The following is a 14,754-nucleotide window of genomic DNA, read 5'->3' on the forward strand; positions in this document are numbered from 1 at the left end:
AATGTGTTCTTTCTGGGTCATCTTTCTTTCTCCACCTCCTACAAATAGACATTCTTCCAAAGTTATCTTTTCCATGTATTTCCCTCTCTGTACACCTGACTGGATGATGACTTTATTGCCTTCCTTGTGTTCCCAGATACCTTTCCTTTTGAAAGATTGCACTTACTCAAATCAAATCTGCCTAGTGCTAGTTCTACATATAGATAGTTCTAGAAATGCATAATGTATCCTCCTGATGTAGTTTGGGTCTGCATCCCCACCCAAATCTCATCTTGTAGCTTCCATAATTCCCAAGTGTTCTGGGGAAGACCTGGTGGGAGATAACTGGATCATGGGGGCACGTCTTTCCCATGCTGTTCTCATGATAGGGAACAAATATCAGAAGATCTGATGGTTTTAAAAATGGGAGTTTCCCTGCACAAACTCTCTCTCTTTGCCTGCTGCCATCCATGTAAGATGTGATTTACTCCTCCTTGCCTTCCATCATGATTGTGAGAACTCCCCAACCATGTGGAACTGTAAGTCCATTAAAACTCTTTCTTTTTTAAATTACCCGGTCTTGGGTATGTTTTTATCAGCAGCATGAAAATGGACTAATATACCCCCTTAATTCATTCCAGGACTCTTTATAGAAGGAACTGAGCTTTAATAACATTTATAGCTTCTTATATGCCCATCAATATGTGTGCATATTCTACATGCTTAGTATTGTTTGAATTAAATTAATGGAGTTTGGGCAAGCCAAGGTCATACACTAGATAGCATCATCCTATTCCATGACCATAGCTTAAGTCGGGGGCTTCATAGTTTTGCATTTTCTGCATCAAAGGCAGTAATAATTAACACATATGGACTAATAAATAAAATTTAATCATAGATCTTGGCAAAATAAATAAAAATTATGTACAGTCTGTAGTCAGCAGTCAAGTTTCATTAGGAATTGAGTTGAAAAAAATGCTTACTATTTTTCTAACACACAAAGTACAATCCAACTATTGTTTGATCAATCAACTAGTCAAGGAAATCACAGGGTTTTTGTTTTTGTTTTTGTTTTGCTTTGTTTTGTTTTTCTTTAGTATTATGTGAGCCTTTTGACTGTCTTTTAGTTCTGCCCATCAATCAAGGAGCTGGGAGACATAAAATAATACTATTTTCGTTAGCTACAATAACTATGTGCCAGGTATGAGTGGAACAGCTCCATCTAATCCTTACAATGCAGCATGTAAAATGTTATAGTCTCCATTTTACAAATGAATAAGATGAGGCTTATGAAGGTAAAATAACTTGCTCAAGGTAAAACAGCTAAGAGGCAAAGCTAGAAAAAAATGAGGTGATATGTGACTACAATGCCCATGGTGTTAAAAGAGTATGATTTCTAAGTAAGTATAAGAAACCGAGGGCTAGTCTTTCCCTGCAGAGGGGTTCTGTTTGGGTATTGGAGTGTTTATATATATTTCCACTTAATTTGAATGTTTTAGGTGGGATGTGCCCCAGGCCTAGAATTCCTTCATGAAGATCACCTGGCTGATTTGTACATCTACCTAACACCTTTAGTCATGTGAACTCCTCCTCCATGATGAGGCATTATCTCTGCCTTTACTGAGTTTGTATTAGAACTGAGGGGACAACGATAGAAATTAAGAAAATGTATCAATATAACAGTTCTAGTAGATGTTATGAAATATTTTAAGGTTCCCCATAGGTGAAGGAAATGCATATGGAGCTGAAGCTCACATTTATCCAGCCATGTACTAGAAACAGTGCTATTTTATAATCATCATTTACACTTCCCAATAATTTTCTGAGGTGAGGCTTTCTAAATCACCTTTTATCAATGAGGTGCCTGGATTCTGGGGAGTTTAGGTCATTCCCCCAAGACCACACAGCTGGTAATAGAGGCAAGATTCAAACACAAACTACCAGACTCCAAATCCAAGATGATAAACAGTCTTTCATGCTGCTTCTGATTTGATCCATTGTGGTAAAAAAAGAATGGCTATATAGAGGCACTTCTGGTGGGATTTTGAAAAGTAATATTTTTTCAAAGCATACTATATCTACAGAAAGGTACACCTATTAGAATGCATACTGCATTGACTTTTTACAAACTTACTATACTCAGACAGTCCTCACTGACCAGTCTGACCAGATGAAGAAATGGAACATTACCCTCAATTATTCCCACTCTCAAGCTGATGCTCCCAGTTGTTCCCACTCTCAAGGCTAAACACTGTCCTGATATTTAATAGCAGAACCAGTTTTACCTATTTCTCTGATAAACAGACTCACACAGTAAGTCCTCTTTTGGCTTTTGTTTTTCCCATGCATTGTTTGTGAAGTTTATCCAGGTTGTTGCACGTATTTGTAGATCAGTTCTTTTAACATGGTGAAGTTGACTGGGATTTTATTATCATGTTTTACTTTTGTATTACATAAAGATACCACTGATTGTTTTCTCTCTCGATGCAGAATAAAATTGATGTTTAACCAGAGATTCCTAAAATACTATTATTTAAGCGGATGCAAAAAGTATTAAAAGGTGAGAACAGCTTATGCCAGGATATTATCCGTATGTTTTTGTAAATTTATAGTAGTTTTGATTGAGATTGTCACAGTCTATTTTGGAAGATTATATATTATCACTTAGTTTTCATAACCTCCTATACATACTTATTTTGTTTAATGGGAATTTTTATTCACTTTTTTGAAAGAGTCTTCATATTTGAAATGAGTCATATACAGGAAGATGGAAAATACCATAAGCAAAATTAATCATAAATATTTACATAGTAAAGTAAATCTCACATCTATGTTTTTAAATAGATTCCATAAAAATTGGGATGATAAACATAAGCGTGAATAATATGTTTTCACTTACATTCTTTGAATTGTATAATCATTTAAATTATTTTGCCTTTAATCAGTTTATTTTTAATTCAAAAGTTTCTTCAAACCATCCTTCAACTACTCATATATAAACCTGGAGGAAACTAAAAATTTATATTTAATCATCAATAAAATTTTCCTTTCATTAAGATACTCTCTCCTTTGGGCTTTTCATCCTATCTTTATAGCCCTCTACTCCTCCACCCAGAAGTATATGTTAAACAAAAATAACAAAAACAACAAAAACAGATGGATCTTCCAGTTATAGACTTATTTTATCAGCAAGACTGAGCAAAGGCACAGAAAATGCATGGCATACAGTAATTATTATTTTATAGTAACGTCTCCACTGATCACCTTGTTTTAATCTCTGGTGCATGTACACAATCCTACTTTGAATCATTCTCCTGGTTCTGATCCAAATTGTGGTTTGGTTGCTGGTTTCCAGAAAGGCCCTAGGCCAGGCTTGCTTCTACTCTGCCTCTAGTCTTGCTTTAATTCTTCTGGGCTAGATCTCCTGCCATCTCCACAGACTTCTCTGCCAGATCCTGGTGCTTTCAACACGATATTGAACCTCCTGGCTATGTCAGTCCTCTTCCAGTCCATGGCCTGAAAGCAGCTGATTGGTTATCAGCCTGGGAGCTCAGTTTCCTTCAGAGATGGCTTGAGATTATTCTGCTTGCCTGTTGCATTAGAGCAGTGGTCATCAACTCTGGCTAACCATTATAATTAAGTAGGGTGCTTTAGGAAAGTTCTGAAACCCAGATCTCAACCCCAGAGATTCTGAATTGTTATGGGGTGTGACCCAGATAATGAGATTTTTTTAATGTATGCAGCCAAGTTTGAGAAACATTTGTGTTCCTCTTTTCTCTGAGGTGTAGGGTACTTTAAATATGAGACAGATTTCTGTTTTGACAAGACTTTGGGGGAGTATTTAGTTGTTTTCTTTTTGCTGGTACCTTCCTTCTGCTGTCTAATTTTTTGGCCCAACTCTGATTAAGAATACACTTGTATTCTCATCTGAGTTCTTAATCCTCTTACCTATTTCGACTTTCCTCCAGCTGTCTGATTTCTATTTTAGAATCCCACTTCATTTTACATGTGGCCCTTCCAGGAGCACCCACTCCCTGCTCTCCCTGTAGACCAAGCCCTGATCCTCCCCCTGTGGTTCCTCTGTGAACCCTTGGACCCAGTGGCCTTCCTGGATCTCCCCTATACCTTGTATTGGTAAGCTCTGTTTTGTTCGTTTCACCTCTTGTTGTTTGCCTCTGACACTAAACTTGCTTTACGTTGTGGCATAACTTTGAGGTGGAAGGCTGGGGAGTGTGTACGGTGCAGTGTAGGATGGTGAGTGCAGAACTTCTCACTAGGGTTTCTCCAGGTCTATCAGTGATCATGTTCTCATCATCTGTTTTTTTCTGACATAGCCCCTAACATGGATGAATTTCTTTGTTTTGTTTTGTTTTGAGACAGAGTCTTACCTGTCACCCAGACTGGAGTGCAGTGGCATGATCTCAGCTCACTGAAACCTCTGCCTCCCGGGTTCAAGCAATTCTGTGCCTCAGCCTCCCAAGTATCTGGGATTACAGGCACCTGCCACCACGCCTGGCTAAATTTTTTTGTATTTTTAGTAGAGATGGGGTTTCACCATCTTGGTCAGGCTGGTCTTGAACTCCAGACCTCATGATCCACCTGCCTCAGCCTCCCAGCGTGCTGGGATTATAGGCGTGAGCCACTGCGCCTGGCCTGAAGTTCTTAACAACATGAATTTATTAACTTATTCATGAACATACACTGAGTATCTTGTGGTCTGTTTTTAGTTTTATAAAGTAATCAAAGGCAGACACATAGAGTCTGTTAGTTATTATTGTATTTTCATCTAGCAGTAAAGATGTCCATAGTGGATAAACATCATTTTATAGAGTCAATTTGCTGATGACTACCAATTTAAAGATATAACAGAAGTAGTCATCAATATCTTTGATACTATCAGAACATATTCTAAAATCTAGATTACTTGAGCAGGGTAATGGGTACTGGTACTACAAAATGAAAGTGACCCTTTTAAAATTAGTCTTTTGATGCATGCAACAAATATTAATTGAGCATTTATTATATGACAGATATTGCTTCTGTCAATATCTTAAAAATATACAGAATGTGATATACAGACATCTAAAAATAATAGTAACAGAATATGTGCCACACATACACACATGTATGAGAGAGGAGGATAATAGATAATGTGGTAGAAGCACAAAGCCCCCAAGAAAGTAACTCTACTTGAGAAGAGGGGCAGTTGGAAAAATCTTAAAGACGAGGCACCATTTAAACTGTGTCTTGTAAAATTCTAGCAGGTGCGAAGAAGAAGAAGAGCATAGTCATTCCAGACACAAGACACCAAGTGTAAGGGAATAAGGCAGTGAGAAGGCTGCTAGGAATATGAGTTGCTCAAGAGAAGTATGTACCCAGTACATAGCTCTAAGCAGATATCCTTAGATGGGTATCAAATGAATACCCTTAGGAAAGATTCCTGAAGGAATTCACTAGGTGGCACTCTTTCTTCTTTCGCAGTGTCTTCATACTAAGTGACAGAATATTTGGAATTATTGATGAATTTTTGAGTTTCCTCCAGGTGTGTGGTGTAAATAGATACAACCTGAGACAGTATAGCCTTTCTGTCTCTGTAGATGCTTCATGGAATGCCAAGAACGACGATTCTCAAGTGACATGAAAAACACTGACGGAATAATTGATTGAGATGCTTGCGTGTGTGATAATCTGGAATTCTTTTTGCCTTGGTAGGTTTTTGTCTGTATTTGCAATTCTTCCATTTCAGTCCTTCATTTAAAGTTTTCCACTCCTGGAGAATGTTTGTAAAAAATTTTTTTTGATATATCATCTACCGACTCTATTAGAATCGAAACATTTCACTTTTCATTTTGCAAACAAGAATATTAAAACCTAATAAATCTAATCTAAGTTTCAACAATCTCAGTCATAAATAGAAGATTTCACAGAAAAGGATTTTAGTAATATATAGCTAATAATTTTTAATTGCAATGAACTCAATGTCTTCTGGAAATAGTTGAAATATACAAAATTCATAAAATTCATACTGGGTCACATGTTAATTTTGAAATATACAGCTTCACAGATCAATTAATTATATATTATTTTTACCATTGATTTTGGCATCTTTGCAGAGAGACTGGCAGGTATTTGAATAACATGTGCAGTGAAGTGACAATTAAATCTAAAATTCTCTGGAATAATTACACTTCCAATTATCCTTAATAGTGCTGCAGATCACATTTTGTTGTTGTTGCTTCTTAATGAAACCAAAAATATTGTCCTGATGTGCCCTTTTCAGGTTCATCTTCTTAAAATTTTTTTAACTTTTTAGAAAAACTATGAAAAGTAGTTGCAATAGAAATTCACATTATAGCAAGACAATTTTTCAGTGGAATTCTTATAAGAAAGTGGCAACAATGTTTTCTAAGATTCCCAGTTAAACTTGCCAACATTCTCATTGAGGATTAAATAATAAAGATAGGAGAGGATAAATAAAGAAAATAAATTTTAAAAATCAAACCTTAAAGAGAAAGTCTTTGTGTAGTATTTCTATGTAATAGATACATGGTTATGGAGAGTTTATTACATGTAGTAGAATATAATAAGCATTATGAAAGGAGAAGAAACAAAAGAAAATATACAAAGTTTGTTGTTTTTCCATTTTCTTATTGTTTGCACCTAAAGCAAATCTTATAGAATTATTGCAAACTTGTCTGGAAATTTCCTTGGGGTGAAATACTGATAACTATTTTGAAAGGTAGCTTTCTTTCACATATAGGATTACATGGCTGACTCCTTCACTTCTGATTGCACTTCTCCCTGTATCTCCCTTATGATCCATGGTCTATGTATGACAAGCTATGCCCTTGACATATTCTGTTCTTGAGTCCCAGAATGCCATCCCTGATTTCCCAGTGAACTGTTCTTCAAGGCTCAGGTTGAACATCACTTTCTTTTAAAATATCCTAGAACTCTCCTCTCTGTTCTCCCAGTCTGCTTCCATCCTGCCAAAGATGGTTGCTTGTTGTGCAGGTGGATGCTAATGCTTTTTAACTTTTGGGCTTCTCTTCTTCTTCTTAGGTCCCCATTAAATGATTTCCTAGTTCCTTGCAGTTGAGGGGTACCATTTTGATTGTAGCCAATTGAATATGGATGAAAGGGATAAATGCTGCTCTAATATTTCATAAAAGGCTCTCACATGCAAGATTTCACTCTCTTGCCATTCTGACTCTGGAGACTATTTATTGAAGATGATTGCACCACAAAATGGGAAGAACCTGTGTGTCCCTGTGTTACTGCTTGGATTTATTCCACTATGAAGAGAGAAGGAAAGTTCAATGTATTAAGCCACACAATATTCTGGGGTTGATCCATTACACAAACTAGTATGACTGAGGCTCTTTGTCCTCACTCCATTCCTTGTTACCAGGTCTCGCCTCCTCTCAAACTACTTTCACTAAGATCTTCAATGATCTATTTATTGCTAAATCCAATGATCACTCTCAGTTGTTGGACTTTTCATTTTTGGACTACTCCTAAAGCAACATCTAACTCTTACTCCTGAGTTTCACACAGTGCATTAAGTACTTGATATGGTTTGGCTTTGTGTCTCCACCCAAATCTCATCTTGAATTGTAATCCCATAATTCCCACACGTTGTGGGAAGAACCTGGTGGGAGGTAATTGAATCATGGGGGCAATTCTCGCCATGCTGTTCTCATGCTAGTGAGTGAGTTATCATGAGATCTGATGGTTTTATAAGGGGCTTTTCCCTCTTTGCTCAACTGTCCTTCCTGCTGCCATGTGAAGAAGAAAGTGTTTGTTTCCCCTTCCACCATGATTGTAAGTTTTCTAAGGCCTCCCCAGTCATACTGAACTTTGAGTCAATTAAACCTCTTTCCTCTATAAATTACCCACTCTCAGGTATGTCTTCATTAGCAGCATGATAAAGGACTAATACAGCAAACTGGAATCACAGAGAGTGGGGTGCTGCTACAAGGATACCCAAAATTGTGAAGGTGACTTTGGAACTGGGTAACAGGCAGAGTTTGGAGCAGTTTAGAGGGTTCAGAAGACGACATAAAAATGTGAGCATGTTTGGAACTTCCCAGAGGCTTGTTGAATGCTTTTGACCAAAATGCTGATAGTGATATGGACAATGAAGTCCAGGCTGAGGTGGTCTCAGACAGAGATGAGGGACTTCTTGGGAACTGGAGCAAAGGTGATTCTTGCTATACTCTTGCAAACAGACTAGTGGCAGTTTGCCCCTATCCTAGAGATCTGTAGAACTTTGAACTTGAGAGATATGATTTAGGGTACCTGGCAGAAGAAATTCCTAAACAGCAAAGCATTCAAGAAGAAACAGAGCATAAAATTTTGGAAAATTTGTAGCCTGATGATGCAATAGAAAATAAAAACCCATCTTTGGGGAGAAATTCAAGCTGGCTGCAGAAATTTGCATAAGTAATGAGGAGATGAATGTTAATCACCAAGACAATGGGGAAAATGTCTCCAGGGTATGTCAGAGACCTTCCCAGCAGCCCCTCCCATCACAGGCCTGGAGGCCTATGAGGGAAAAATGGTTTCCTGGGCCAGGGCCAGGCCCAGGGCCCCTCTGCTCTTTGCAGCCTCAGGTCATGGTGGCCTGCGTCCCAGCTGTTTCAGCTCCAGCTGTGGCTGAAAAGGGTCAAGGTACAACCCAGGCCATTGCTTCAGAGGTTGCAAGCCCCAAACCTTGGTAGCTTACATGTGGTGTTAAGCCTATGGGTGCCTAGATTTCAGAGGATGTGTGGAAACTCCTGGATGTCCAGACATAAGTTTGCTGCAGGGGTGGAGTCCTCATGGAGAACCTCTGCTATGGCAGTGCAGAAGCTAAATGTGGGGTCAAATCCCCCTACAGAGCAGCCCCCCGTGGTACTGCCTAGTGCAGCTGTGAGAAGAGGGCCACCATCCTACAGACCCCAGATTGATATGTCCACTGACAGCTTGCACTGTGCACCTGGAAATGCCACAGTCACTCAATGTCAGCCTGTGAAAGCAGTTGGGAGGGGTGCTGTACCCTGAAAAGCAACAGAAGCAGAGCTGCCCAAGGACATGGGAGCCCACTTCTTGCATCAGAGTGATATGTGGATGTGAGACATGGAGTAAAGGAAATCATTTTGAAGCTTTAAGGTTTAATGACTGCCCTATTGGATTGTGACTTGCATGGCACCTGTAGCCTCTTTGTTTTGGCCAATTTCTCCCACTTGAAATGGGTGTATTTACACAATGCCTGTACCCCCATTGCATCTAAGAAGTAACTAGCTTGATTCGGTTTTACAGGCTCATAGGTGGAAGGGACTTGCCCTTGTCTCAGATGAAATTTTGGACTTGAATTTTGGGTTAATACTGAAATGAATTAAGATTTGGGGGAACTGTTGGGAAGGCATGGCTGTGTTTTGAAATGTGAGGACATGAGATGTGGAAGGGACCAGGGACAGAATGATATAGTTTGGCTTTGTGTCCCCACCCAAATTTCATCTTGAATTGTAATCCCGTAATTCCCAAGTGTTGCAGTATGGACCTGGTGGTACGTAATTGAATCATAGGCTGGTTCCCCCATACTGCTTTCGTGATAGTGAGTGAATTATTATGAGATCTGATGGTTTTATAAGGACCTTTTTCCTCTTTGCTTGGCACTTCTTCCTGCTGCCATGTGAAGAAGGACATGTTTGCTTCCCTTTCTGCCATGATTATATGTTTCCTGAGGCCTCCTCAGCCCTGCATACTGTGAGTCAATTAAACCTCTTTCCTTTATAAATTACCCAGTCTTGGGTATGTCTTTATGAGCAGTGTGAGAACAGGCTAACATAGTACTTATTTGAAATCTTTTCCTAAATGTTTCTAAAATAGCTTGAATTGAATTCACCATCTTCCTTTCCAAATTTGCTTCTCCCCCTGTGTCCTTATCTCAATCACTGTTTCCCTCTAATCAATCCAGAAACTCCACCTTCTCCCTATATTGTCTATCCAATGAATTTCAAGTACTATTAATTCCATCTTCTAAGCATCTCTATATACATCAGTTTTCTCCCATTTGATGACCATCACCCTAATCTACAATACCAGCTTATCTATTTAGACCAGTGATGTCACCTAAGCATTGGTCCCCCAGAGTTTAAAGTAGTCTGTAGTCTGCCCTGAATCAGGATGATGAAATTCCAAAAATTCAAATCTGTCTATTTAAAACTTGTTAGTAATTTCCCCTTGCCTTTATGGTAAAGCCCTTGTTTTTCCCAGCCCTTCCATGTCCTGTGATTGCATACTTTTCCAGTATATTCCTCTTTCCACTCTCAGCATATGTTTCTAAGATAATAAACTTTTCTCAGCTCTGTTCAATTCTATCTGGCCTCTAGGCCTCCAGACATGCCAATTCTTTCGCCTCAGGTTTGGTAAAATCCTAGTCATTCTTCAGGTAAAAGTTTAAATATATTTTCTTCAAGGATGCCTGCTGGATCTCCTAGACTACATCTCTTTCCAGAATGTTCCTTGTATTACATATATATCTTCAGTACTTACACTTTTCACCACTCTATCATAGATCTTTTTGCAGTGACTAGCACAAAGGAGAAAAATTAAGGTTAACTAATTGAATTATTTTACTTATGAGATGGTAACATAAATGGTATTTTCATGTGTCTTTCTTCCACTGTATTTTTGAAATCTCTGAAGTCAGAGGCCAGAATTTTCATTGTTAGCATAGTATCTGGCACAGAGATGATATTTAAAAGCATTGAATGAATGAATGATTGAATTAGAAAAAGGAATCCTTGTGTTTGTCCCCTGTACTTAAGAGGTACGCTGTGGCAGTTAAGTGTGATCAGGGTTATGACTGTGGAGGTATAGAGTGCCAAGAGGCTATAATCTCTCTGCCAGGGGCAGGCTCAGGAGGGAATGCACATGCTCTTTAGAGCTCTACTCATCATGTATATGAAACTGGAATGTGAACTACAAATGTATGAGTATTTGTGGGCAGGTTTTTTTCTCTGACCCCTTAATAGAAGATATTGATGGAGCAAATGAGGAGTGAGGGAAAAGCCTTCACTGGTTGGGTAAAAGCTTTTAGTGCAGAGTTGAAAATGAGGTGTGAAGAATGAATCTTCAGACCTTGTATGAGAGAAAAGACAAGTGAAGTGAAAGAAGAATGGGAGTGTACAAGGGACTTTTAAGAGCTTGTGGTTTACAAATCTATATTCATTGAGGAACATAAATAATGATTTTAATGAATATTTAAGTGCTTCAGATATTGGGCTGTTTGAATTAATATAACTCCATACTGAGTGGGGGATCATATAAAACCAAGCAGTTTAGAAAAAAAAAATAAAAGCACTTTATTTATTTATTTATTTATTTTTGAGATGGAGTCTCACTCTGTCACCAGGCTAGAGTGCAGTAGTGTGATCTTGGCTCACTGCAACCTCCTCCTCCCAGGTTCAAGTGATTCTCCTGCCTCAGCCTCCCAAGTAGCTGGGACCACAGATGTTCGCCACCATGCCCAGCTTATTTTTGTATTTTTAGTAGAGATGGGGTTTCACCATGTTGGCCAGGGTGGTCTTGATCTCTTGACCTTATTGTGATCCACCCACTTTGGCCTCCCAAAGTGCTGGAATTACAGGCATGAGCCATTGCGCCTGGTCTAAAAGCACGTCTTAATTGAAATTTTTATTTTTTTAATTGAAAAATAACAATTGTACATATTATGGAGTGCAGTGTGATGTTTTCACGTGTCTACAATATATAATGATCAAATTAGGGTAATGAGCATAATTATGTCAAACATTTGTCATTTCTTTGTGGTGAGAACATTCAAAATCTTCTCTCCAAGCTATTTTGAAATGTACAATATATTATTTTTAATTATGGCCACCCTATGTGCAATGGAACACTAGAATTTATTTCTTTTATCTAACTATAACTTTGTACCCATTAACCAGCCTCTCCCCATTCCCCCTCCTCCCTATCCTTGCCAGCCTCTGGAAACCACCATTCTAATCTCTACTTCTACTAGATCCACTTTTTTAGATTCTACATATGAATAAGATCATGTAGTATTTGTTTTTGCTGTGTTTGACTTATCCTACCTAACATAACGTCCCCCAGGCTCATCCATGTTGCTCTAAACTACAGAATTTCATTCGTTTTAAATGGCTGAATAGTATTCCATTATGCAAATATATTAGTATCCATTCATCTGTTGATGGACACTTAGGTTGATTACAAATCTTGGCTATTGTGAATAGTGCTGCATTAAACATGATGGTTCAGATGTCTCCTCAACATACTGATTTCATTTCCTTTGAATGTATGCTAAGTGGGATTGCCGGATTATATGGTATTTAATTTTTTGAGGAACCTCCATACTGTTTTCCATAATGGCTGTACTAGTTTACATTCCTACCCACAGTGTCTGAGTTCCTTTTTCTCCACATCCTCACCAGCATTTGTTCTTTTTTGTCTTTTTTGTCCCACACTGTGAATGTATTTAGTTTATTTGGCCTTTTATTTCCAGAACAAAGAGACTAGAGACAAAAATGTGTAAGTGAAGAAGGTATTCGGTATTCAGCTCAACTCTTAGGTTTTCTTTTTCCTTTGAAAAATCATGTAGAGGAGAAAAGAATAACCTGAGGAACAGGACAGAAAATTATGCAAAAACAAAGAGATTCTCCCCCCACACACTATTTAATAAAGATTGGATCAAAATAACCAACCAAGCACACACACACCTACACCCTACCAACCACCAAAAATCTTACAAAATGATAAAGAAGATACTTTTAAAAAGTCAAAAATATCCTAGGAAAACAAGAAAAATTGACATCAACAAACCAGAAATGTTAAGAAAAGAAGGAATGTAGAAAAATTACATCACAGAAAAATAAAATGAAAAGAAAATTCAACTTAAATTGTATGGAGGAGGCATCTAAGGCAAAGATGGGAGCAGTTGGGGAGAGGGTGTACAAACTCACAGTTAAGAGATAAAGAAGTGGGGAGAAGAAACTGAGGAACTGGTCAGGGAAAGTAATGGACGAAAGAGATCTGGAGTAGCTAGGCTAGTCAGCTCCTTCCTCCTCCCTACCTGGTTCTAAATTGGTGCACAGGAAGCTACAGACTGCCAGGAAGAACAGGCATCTCCCACTTTTTGAAGATTAGCTATTAATACACTCTTGCTTTGATTTTGGAGTTTTTAAAATTAACACATATTTCTACATATTTATGGGATACAGAATGATATTTTCATACTTTATGTAATGTGTAATGTATAAGGTGTAAATGTTCACCTCAAACATTTATTATTTCTTTGTGTAAGGAACATTCAAAATCCTCTCTTTTTGCTATTTGAAAGTATATAATAAATTATCCTTAGCTATAGTCACCCTACAGTACTATACAGCACTAGAACTTATTCCCCTTCTCTAGCTGCAATTTTTTATTATTAACCAAACTCTCCCTACCCTCCCCACATTCCAGCCTCTAATAAGCACAATTGTACTCCACTTTTATGAGCTCAACTTTTTTAGCCCCCACATATGAGTGAGAAAATGTGGTATTTATCTTTCTGTGCCTGACTTATTTCATTTACCGTAATGTCCTCCAGGCTCATCCATGTTGCCATGAGCGACAGAATTTTATTCTTTCTTATGGCCAAATAGTATTCCATTGGGTATATACATACTACATTTTCTTTACCCATTCATCTGTTGATGGACACTTAGGTTGCTTCCAAATCTTTGCTATTGTGAATAGTGATGCAATAAACATGGGTTGTATATATTTCTTTCTTCATAGCTTGAGGTCTTGGACTTAAGTCTTTAATGCACTTTGATTTGATTTTTGTATATGATGAGAGATAGGGGTATAGTCTCATTCTTCACATGGATATTCAGTTTTCCAAGTACAATTTATTGAGGTGTCTGTCCCTTCCACAGTGTATGCTTTTGGCACTTTTATCAAAGAATGAGTTTACTGTAGATGTATGGGTTTATTTCTGGGTTCTCTATTCTTTTGCATTGGTCTATGTGTCTTTTTTTTTTTTTTACCCCAGTCCCATGCTGTTTTAGTTACTATAGCCCTGTAGTATAACTGAAAGTCAGGTATTATGCTTCCACCAGTTCTGTTCTTTTTGCTAGGGATGGCTTTGGCTATTCTTAGTCTTCTTTGGTTCCATATAAATATTAGAATTATTTTTCTATTTCTGTGGAGAATGTCATTGGTATTTTGACAGAAATTGCATTGAATATGTAGATTGCTTTCAGTAGTATAGATATTTTAACAATATTGATTCTTTAAATCCATGAACATGGAATAGCTTTTCTGATTTCATTTTCAGATAGTTTGGTGTTGGCATATAGAAATGCTACTGATTTTTGTATGTTTATTTTGTATACTGCAACTTTACTAAATTTATCAGATCTAATAGTTTTTTTGGTAGAGTCTTTAGGTTTTCCCAAATATAAGATCATTTGTAGCACTGGAGTAAGTTTGTGTATTCTGCAGCCATTGGGCAAGATGTTCTGTAAATATCTCTTACGTACATTTGATGTAAAGTGCTGATTAAATCTGGTATTTCTTTGTTGATTTTTTGTCTGGATGACCTGTCAATTTCTGAAAATGGGGTGTTGAAGTCTCCAGCTATTATCTTCAAACAAGGATAATTTGACTTCTTCCTTTTCAATTCAGATGCCTTTTATGTCTTTCTCTTGTATGACTGCAAAAGCTTTCCATGAGTTCCCATTTAGTATGATCCTAGCTGTGGGT

The sequence above is a fragment of the Mandrillus leucophaeus genome, unplaced genomic scaffold (assembly GCF_000951045.1).
Source record: "Mandrillus leucophaeus isolate KB7577 unplaced genomic scaffold, Mleu.le_1.0 Scaffold300, whole genome shotgun sequence".
Classification (NCBI taxonomy): domain Eukaryota; kingdom Metazoa; phylum Chordata; class Mammalia; order Primates; family Cercopithecidae; genus Mandrillus; species Mandrillus leucophaeus.